The 10,000-nt window shown below is 39.6% G+C and overlaps 1 protein-coding gene and 1 long non-coding RNA gene across 2 annotated transcripts in view; one reads left to right on the top strand and one right to left on the bottom strand.

Moving 5' to 3' along the window:
• LOC310942344 (histone H3.2) overlaps positions 1-10,000 on the top strand; it is a gene marked incomplete at its 3' end in the record, with an annotated part of 127,085 nt that overhangs the window by 112,858 nt on the left and 4,227 nt on the right. The window lies entirely within an intron of this gene.
• On the bottom strand, positions 326-2,861 carry LOC310942529. Its single transcript, XR_014593104.1, has 3 exons — positions 2,776-2,861; positions 563-665; positions 326-464 (listed from the first exon to the last, which is right to left on the bottom strand). It is a non-coding gene; the product is annotated as an uncharacterized lncRNA (long non-coding RNA).

Consider the following 10,000-nt stretch of genomic DNA (forward strand, 5'->3'; position numbering starts at 1 on the left):
CGTGGAGAATGGTTGAAATTTGCCCAAATTACGATGGTTGGCGTGGCCACGCCCCCTTTGAACTAATTTTGTATCATTAATATGTTGTTGTGAAGTACACGTCGTTCCATATCAAAACAAGCACTTTTACTTTGAAATTCTGGGAAATATCATCATGAATATGAATATGAATATTCATATGTGGCCATGGACTGCAGTCTGAACAGTGACAGACGTGTTTTCTATTCTGACAACTAATCCAGAGTAATGTTTAATTGTAATAATAATGATAAAAAAATACAAAGGAGCAAAGAAGTTAAGGGAATATTCTTTTTTTATTCCATGTCAGCAAAGAGCCACAAGACTTTATTTGAACCTTCTCAGGTCAGCAGAGTTCACAGCCAAATCCTCCACGACGTCGTGTCTAGGTGAGTCTTGTCGTCGCATCACGGCTGAATTAGCCAGATGAACTGTAGTCGCAACATCTAGTAAAAATTAAATTAAAAAAAAGGATATCCTCACATTATACAAGCGAATGAATATAGAGAATTTTGTAATGCTGCAACTGGACGTCTCTACTTACTGTTGACCATGAGGGCACCAGTATTCTAGCATGACAGTTTCAGGTTCGACGCATCTTTGTCTGCATACTGTGCTACACGGATACCGAGCCTCGTTCTCTGCAACTGTGATCACAAACATCACAAAAGCAAAACATAAAACAGAAGCTTTGTTTACCTTTTCTGTTGTGCACTTTATGAGCTGTGTGTGTGTGTGTGTGCGTGTGTGCACGTGCATGTGTGTGTGTGCGTGTGTGTGCGTGCACTAGGGATCGACCAATTATCGGTCTCGCCGATAATATCGGCCGATATTCCGCATTTTTGCGATCATCGGCATCGGCCGTTTTTTTCACCGATAACCGATATAATTAATTAATATATTTTAAAACGCGCTCCTTCGGCTCTGATGCACCGTCTCTGTCCCGCCCACAACCCTCACTGATTGGCTACTTGGCGCAAGTGAGTCATTGACAGCCAAACAGTCCACACTGAAGCCTCTACATGCAGCGCCACAGACTCTGAGGAGAAGCGGAGGAGAAAGGTAAGGCAGTGAGAGTCAAAGTTTCAAAGCTCTCTAAAGTTTTAAAAAATACCACAACCTAATCCTCTAGTATAAGGGAGGAAAACCTGCGCTTTGGCTCTGGAGATTAAACTACTTCAACACGTGTACCGCTACATTATAATTGGCGCGAACGCTTTAGAGCTGGGGACAGACGCACAATAATAATAGGAGACCCTTACGATTATCATTACTTTGTGGGAATAATTCATCTCCTAACGTGTCTCACCCCGTGGGGCGGCTCCTGGTTTATCAATAAACACCCGCGGTGATTAAAGTCTATAAGTTTAACAGCACACGCTAACGTGTCCTTGTTTGTTTTCAGTCGCCTCTCCATCAGCGCTCTCTTTTTTCATTCAATAAATTAACCGTCGCGTCTACAACACACGTGTGTAAAGTAGACTTTATTGTTTTAATTTCCAATTGCCAAGTGCCTTATTCTTATTTATGTAATATGACACAGTTCTAAGCAAAATAGTGTACATTTAATGTTCTGAGATTCCAAATATGACTTAATTTCTCTAAATATATAAATAAATATAATAATAAATAAGGAACTATAAGTGAAAAACTCTGTTAAGCACTGAAAGTTGTGTCTTTATTTACTCATTATGCTGTTTGATGTAAAATTTTCCATAAATAACTATTACATCTATAACATGAATGTCGTGAGCCTAGGTTCCAGCCACCCTCTGTATTGGTTTGCTCTTAATCAGGCTGGATCAGATGTAGCCTACCTGAGAGAACATAAGACATCATTAATTAAATTTTATTCATGTAGGCTATCAAGAATATTATGTAGTGCAGTGGAAGTTTAATAGACAGTTTTGCTCTAATAAATGAATATATATTTTCTCTTTTTTAATTCTCACTTTTTCTTTTCTGTCTCTCTTTCTCTAAATCCTCATTACAGATGGATGGATCCAAGAAACGGGTGAAAAGTACAGTATGGCAGTATTTCACACAGCCAACCCCAGGAAGGGCAGTGTGTAATACCTGCAAAGACATTAATGATTATGTGATTATGTTATTATGTTAATTATGTGTTCATGTTATTTTACAAAAAGTTAATTTTGTCAGTTTAAACAAACAGTTTACTGTATTCATTTTAATCCCAGGTGTGTTTCTCTAAATTTTTACACCAAAATGTTCATTTTTACTGCAAATAAATATCAGTTCTACATATCGGCTATCGGTTTCGCTTGGTTATTAATAATCGGTATCGATAGGGGCCGTGAAAAACCCATATCGGTCGATCCCTTAGCGTGCGTGTGCAGAGGCGATTCTAGGGTCTGTTTGGGCCCTAAGCAAAAAATAAAAATTCCCAGGGCGCCCTTCCTTCTGACCAGTGTTCATCACCTTTATACGAAAAATGTATGAATTCAAAAGTTTTTTTTTTTCGAAATGAATTAAATAACATGGAAAAATCTTGTAATTTTGAAAATAAAGTATGTGAAAATGTAAATAACAATAAAATACTGTAACTCTTAACGTGAGGTGGGGAGATTGCAAATCATCCCTTGTTGTTTAAGGGGACAGGAATGCGCCTGGTCACTGCACATTTCAGTAAAAACAGCCCTCAGGCTCCGAGTGTCGGGGGGGCCCCCATCAGCTCGGGGCCCCAAGCAGTTGCCTGTTCACAAACTATGTGTGTGTGTGTGTGTGTGTTAAACTTACCATAAAGCAGCAGGAGAACCACCAGAACCAAGACGGCCACACGACAAAGAGACATCCTCACTTCTGGAACTGTTGCTTCACAGTGATGATGATGATGATGATGATGAGACACAAGAGTTGCTCTAATTTAACTGCTCAGCTTAGACGAAGGGCGGAGATTAAACAGGTGAGAGGAGGGATTTTGTTTCTAATCTGAATGATGACTTCATCTGGACATGTTTAATGTCACCTTTAACTACAACACGTACACATAAAGTGACATTTCTATATCGTACGTTGTGCTGCTCGTTCTCTGTCCCTCTACAAGAGTGAAAGAGGTAAGTTAAACTTACCATAAAGCAGCAGGAGAACCAAGACAGAGCTAAAACCATCACCAAAGACAGCTTCCACCCTGACTTCTACCTGTTTGACCTGTTGCCCTCAGGGAGGCGCTGCAGGTGCATCGGGACAAAAACACACTTTTGTGATTTTACTGCCGTCTAAAGTTAAAAACAACAAATAGAATAATACAAATGATGCAACAGAATGTGTGTGTGTGTTTTCTCCACAGTCCACAGACGTGCAGATTCTCATGACTTCTTTGAATAATAACTTATTCAGCTTCCAGTGCAGATACCTGGCAGTGACAGTGATCGTTAACTTTGGCACCTGAACGATGATACAACAGCCTGAGGATCATCAGAGATAATGTTATTCTGAACCACATCCTTGACTTCTTTGTTGTTCTCTTTTAAACTTCATCGTCGTACAAGAATGAGGACACTTGACGACGTGACACCAATGACCCTCGTCTAAAGTAGACCGGTCTAAACACGGCAGACCCATCTGTGCTAAAAGAGAGGGGGGAAAAGATCGACAATGAAATTGAATCCAGGATTTGGAGAATTGAGACGCTTGTAATATTTACACTAAACCTGTGTCACTCTTGTAGAGGGACAGAGAATGAGTAGCACAGCGTACAATATAGAAATGTCACTTTATGTGTACGTGTTGTAGTAAAAGGTGACATTAAACATGTCCAGATGAAGTCATCATTCAGATTAGAAACAGCCATTTAATAGATCATTCCCATGACTTCTTTGAATAATAACTCGTTCAGCTTCCAGTGCAGATACCTGGCAGTGACAGTGACATGTTAACTTTGGCGCCTGAACGATGATACAACAGCCTGAGGATCATCAGAAATAATGTTATTCTGAACCACATCGTTCACTTCTGTTTGTTGTTCTCTTTTAAACTTCATCGTCGCACAAGAACGAGGACACTTGACGACGTGACACAAACGACCAATCAAGTATCGACTCCACAGCGCACCCGAGGCAAATCAATTGTAACGGAAGACTATTGATGTACATATCTGTGTTGATAGAATCAGGCTGCAGGAAGTATGACACGCTGCTGCTGCTGCTGCTGAGACATAAATCCTTCAAATTGCGAGGTTGGATTTATTTCAAACATTCTATCAACACAGACATGTACATCGATAGTCTGTCGTTACAACTGATTTGCCTCGGGTGCACTGTGGAGTCGGTATGAGTGTTTCTAACGCCATGCTAGCAGGTACCATTGACTTGCGCTAGCCATAGCACCAGCGAGCTCGGCGGGGTCGTACCTATGTTCCCCGGGTACTATGTTCCCTGATCGGGGGAGCATCGGACCTTTTTCAAAAAAAAAGGGTCCTGGGAAGCCTGGGTGTGGAGCTCCAGGGTAAAGGGTTAGGGTTGGGGTAAGGGTTGGGGTAAGGGTTGGGGTTAGGGTAAGGGGTAGGGTCCTATGTTCCCCGGGTCCTTTTGGGTGAACATAGGGTGGGGAAGATGGAACCCTTTTTTTAGAGAAAGGGTCCTATGTTCCCCGGTCACATACAAAGCGGGGAACATAGGACCCTTTGGGTGAACAGTGGGGAACATAGGACCTGGGGAACATTGATACGGTACCAGCTCGGCAACTAGAAGAACTGAATGAAATGTCTTGAAAACGTCTCCAGACGTCTCCATTACACCGGCTGAGTCGGTAAATACTCCTTATGTCCAAACTAACTTGGTCCTGGTGCACCTGCAGCGCCTCCCTGAGGGCACCAGGTCAAACAGGTAGAGGTCAGGGTGGAAGCCGTCTTTGGTGATGGTTTGCTCTGCCTTTTAGCAGGCTCTGGACGGATGGCTCTGGACGGATGAGCAGCAGAAGGTCAGCAGCAGGTTGGACTTTAGGTTGTGTCGCCTCTGCTGAGTCGTCTTGACGACTGCTGTGATGTTCTGGAGCGGAGGTTTGGGTCACAGTCTCAAGAGTGAGCAGTTTTGTCCTGACTTTGTCCAGGATTATTGTGTTCAAGGCTGAACTGTGATCCACAAAGAGCATCAGGACGTGTTGTACGTGTTTTAGTTAAATGTGACATTAAACGTGTCCAGATGAATTCATCATTCAGATTAGAAACAAAATCCCTCCTCTCACCTGTTTAATCTCCCCCCTTCGTCTAAGCTGAGCAGTTAAATTAGAGCAACTCTTGTGTCTCATCATCATCATCATCATCACTGTGGAGCAACAGTTCCAGAAGCGAGGATGTCTCTTCATCGTGTGGCCGTATTGGTTCTTGTGGTTCTCCTGATGCTTTATGGTAAGTTTAACACACACACACACACACACACACATCCATAATAAAAAAAGGTAAACAAAGCTTCTTTTTTCTACGTAAAATTCTATATTCGGCACACGCTTGGACGTGTCCTGTCCATCTTTGGATCCACGTACCGTTTTCTGGAGCACGAACGACATGCAATCCAAAATATTTACTTCATTTTAATTTCTTTAATTTGCCACAAACAATGAAACAATGGAAGAACGAGGTCTAGAGGTTGAGTATAAACTGAACATGTTGATGTTCTTAAATGTCATAAATGAAAGAGACTATTACTATTGTATATAGTTTGTCTGTCTAAAAACCTTTATACGTGATATTATCCTCATTTTGTGGGTTTTTTTGCGGCTCCAAATAAATTTTATTTGGGTGGAGAGGCGACAAAAATGGCTCTTTTCATCCTAAAGGTTGCAGACCCCTGCACTAACCCTCAACCTAACCTTAAAATATTGTCATTTACATTATGGGGACATTCTTTTTGTCCCCGTAATGTGACTGTGTAAACAGTTTTAGGTCCCCACAACATCAGTAACACACACTGCATTTTCTACTTCAGCTCATAAAGTGCACAATAAAAAAAAGGTAAACGAAGCTTGTTTTTCTTTTGTGATGTTTGTGGTCACAGTGGCAGAGAACGATGCTGCTTGTGGCCAACATGGATTTAGATGTAAATCTTCATGCTACCACAACTATGAAACACACATTACTGATCTCTGGTGCGCTTATGGTCACAAGTAAGTAGAGACGTCCAGTTGCAGCATAACAATATCCTATATATCTATTTGCTTGTGTAATGTGATGATATGTTTTTTTTTTGTTTTTTACTAGATGTTGCGCACCAAATGTTTGGTAATAATTCAGCCGTGATGCGACGACAAGACTCACCTGGAATCAGACGTCGTGGAGGATTTGGCTCTGAACTCTGCTGACCTGAGAAGGTTCAAATAAAGTCTCGTGGCTCTTTGCTGACATGGAATAAAAAAAGAATATTCCCTTAACTTCTTTGCTTTATTTGTATTTTTAAAAAAATCATTATTATTACTATTAAACAATACTCTGTATTAGTTGTCAGAATAGAATACACGTCTGTCACTGTTGAATATTCATATTCATATTCATATTTATATTCATGATATTTCCCAGAATTCCAAAGTAAAAGTGCTTGTTTTGATATGGAACAACATGTACTTCACAACAACATATTAATGATACAAAATGAGTTCAAAGGGGGCGTGGCCACGCCAACCATCGTAATTTGGGCAAATTTCAACCATTCACCACAAAACAGGAAGTGCCCTATAACTCTGTCACACACTGACCGATCACCGTGTAACTTCACAGGTGACACAAGAGACCGACCCTGAACATGTCTAGGTTGTCTTCTTTCATTTTTGTTTTATTTACCGTGTTTTCTCGACTGTCTGATCATACCACCTTTAGCTTTGGGTAAAACAAAGATTTGATTTGATTAAAAGTTAAATTAACGTGAATACGCTCAGATACAAAGCCAAATATTAAACATGGAAACGAGCTTAAATGTCCCAACAAATACTGAACAATACGACAGCTCAGTACAGGTTAGTACGTGTAGTTCTCGCAGTCGTCCAGCAGGTGGTGCCGTTTGTACCACCACATCATCCTCCGTCCAGCCACGTTCAAATCACCAGACCCACGGAAAACTCAAAGTTGTGTGAATAAATATGATCTATACACGTACATTGTGTAATGTGAGTTAAAAACGTACTATTAGGATCACACACAGTGTATTTTACAGCTGTGAAACGTACGTACGTCAGTGTTTCCTGACGGGCGGAACAGACTTTGTCTGAGCGTGTGTTTCCCATCGGACAGTTTAAACGACGAACACCACTGGGAAGCTGATGATGGTTTTTCTTTCTTTTGTAAAGTTTAACTTTACATTTAAAAAATAACAATACAGAAAATATACATCGTAGTGTTTGGTTTGTCTTTATTTCGTACAAATCCAGCTCTAAACTGGAGGAACGCGTTTCACAGGAAGTGCGAACACCACTGAGAGGCGAAGCTAAGCTAAAAATAAGCTAACGAGGTGAGTTAACCACAGTATCCTCGTGGGCGTGGCTGAGCAACAGTCACTAACTGACCGTAACTTAATATGAAAGAAGTTTAGTTTAACACATTTATAATTCACTCACTGTAAACATACATGAGTACCTGAGTCTGAGCCAAGGGGGAAACAAATGTGTACAAATAAAAACAGTAATAATCGTAAATAAAATCGTAAATAAAATCTAATCTTTGAAACCAGTGTGGCTTTTCCACTGAGGATGATCCAGTTTAGCTCCTTAGTCAGTGTACACAAGTCACATATCTGTACTTTTACTCCAATACATTTCCTGTAACTATCTGTGTTACTACCATTCACACATCTTTCACACCTATTCACACGCTTCAACATGGGGTTAAGTGTCTTGCTCAAGGGCACAAATAGACTGGCAGAGTCAGAAATTGAAAGCTCTGGTAAAAGGAAGACAAAATAAATGATATTATAGGAGTGTATGTACTAATGTCAACCTAAAAGAGCCATGGATTGAGTCATGGTGGCTCAGTGGTAGGGGTGAAATTTGTGGGTTAAATTCCTGGCTAAATACATAAATACATGCAGAGCATTGACCAACTCTTCTTCTGATTTCTAACGAGTAACAAAGAACGTTAGAGGAAATGTAGTGGAGTTAATGTACAAGTCGCCAGAAATATAAACAACAAAGGAAAGTACAGATACGTGAATGTTGTACTCGAGCTCAGTCACAAAGTATTTGTCCACTGTTAGGTTGTTGACCCACTTTTTTTTTAAAAGATACAAACTGTAGGAAACATGTTATTTTTATTTATGTGTATATATACACAGTGCTTCTGTTCTGACATCTGTTTATACTTTGCTCAATTTGTAAATTGAAGGTATTTTTCATGTGATCTTTAAGATGCGCGTTAGAGAAGAAGAAGAAGAACCTTCGTTCTTCTCGATTAATGATAGAAACAGGAAACTATTTCATCGTTTCATCATTAAAGCAAACAAAAACTAACGTGTGGAACAAAAGAGAGGGATTTCTTTCCTGAAGTCACACCACTCACCTCTGTGAAGGACTTCTGCGCCCCCTGCTGGACAACACGTGTTAATGCAGGATGCAGCCCAGCTCAACTTCTGTTCATTTCAACCGAGTGTGTAATCGAACAAAGTCTTTTCTCTTCATTCAAAAACAGAAAACGTCCATTTTTTCTTCTTCATGAAAAAAGTGGAAGTGGTAAAAACATTTATTTATCAGCGTTTTTTGCTCTTTAACGTTGAAATTCTAATACGACAGCAGCTGTTGCATCAACATCAAGGAGTAAAAGCACATTTTTCATCTCAGGCTGTGTTACCTCTTTCATTTTATTAATTTCATATCTTTTTTAATTTACTACATTTCATTCTCAAATATCTGCTTTTTATTGGATTTTCTCTGACACATGTTGTTAAAAGACAGTGAAGCACTGGTCAAACTTTTTTTTATTCACGTAATATACAACTCTTCTCCTTTCTTATGTGTTGTTATTGTTTTAAATTGTGCATCACTAAACCCTGTGAGCTGCATTCGCTAGAAAGGTGTTTTAAGATGAAAAATCTAAAGAAACTAAGAAAATACAGTCTCATACAAATCTCATTCGGGCTGAACGATATGAGAGGGAATGATCATTTAAACAGCATTATTCTCATTTTCATTTGAATAACATGATTTAAAATGACTGCAGTGTGATATTTGTGCAGATCTGTGAGAAACAAAGAAGGTGTCTTACATCCTTCTTTAGTTTATGTGTTTCAGTCACTAAAACCCTCATATTTGCTGGTTTTATGGTTTATTTCCTGTTCTCATTCTGATCTCATCTGTAGGCTTCACTCACCACTGGATTCCATGGACGGATCGGACTTGACTGGACTGGACTGGAGTCGGTTGTAAGTAACATCTAAAACAGGGGTGTCAAACTCAAATACAGAGTGGGCCAAAATGTAAAACTGAACAAAGCCGCGGGCCAAGGTTGAACAAATTAACCTTTTAATAGGGACCCAAACAAGTTTAGCATTGAATATTGAACAAGCAAGGGTTATATAACTTTATAGTGACATGCAAAATTGAGTTTCAAATAATAATAATAATTATTAAAAAATATCAATGGCATATCAAATAAAAATTGAATGCACCCTCAATACAGGATAAGCGGTAGATAATAGATGGATAAAAATGTAGTGCCTCTTTTCTATTTGCAGCCTTCTGAGGTAAATATCAAAACAAACTTTTTCCACAGGCTAATTATAAATTTGAAAATAAGATAAAAATAATGAATGAATCAAACATTCAAGCCTTGAAGTAGCAAGAGAAAGTGCATGAATAAAATGTTAATTATTGCTCAGTGTGCTACACTGATTTGCTTTAACACTGAATATGGAACAAGCAACGTCAGGGTTCAGGCTTTGAGCTGAGGCAACCTTCATTATCGAACGAAGGTGTTCATCAGTCAGACGTATCCTGTGAGATGTTTTCGTCATCTTCATTGAGGAGAAAAGTTGCTCACATAGATAAG

Source organism: Microchirus variegatus, assembly GCF_963457635.1.
Source record: "Microchirus variegatus genome assembly, chromosome: 21".
In the NCBI taxonomy this organism is placed as follows: Eukaryota; Metazoa; Chordata; class Actinopteri; order Pleuronectiformes; family Soleidae; genus Microchirus; species Microchirus variegatus.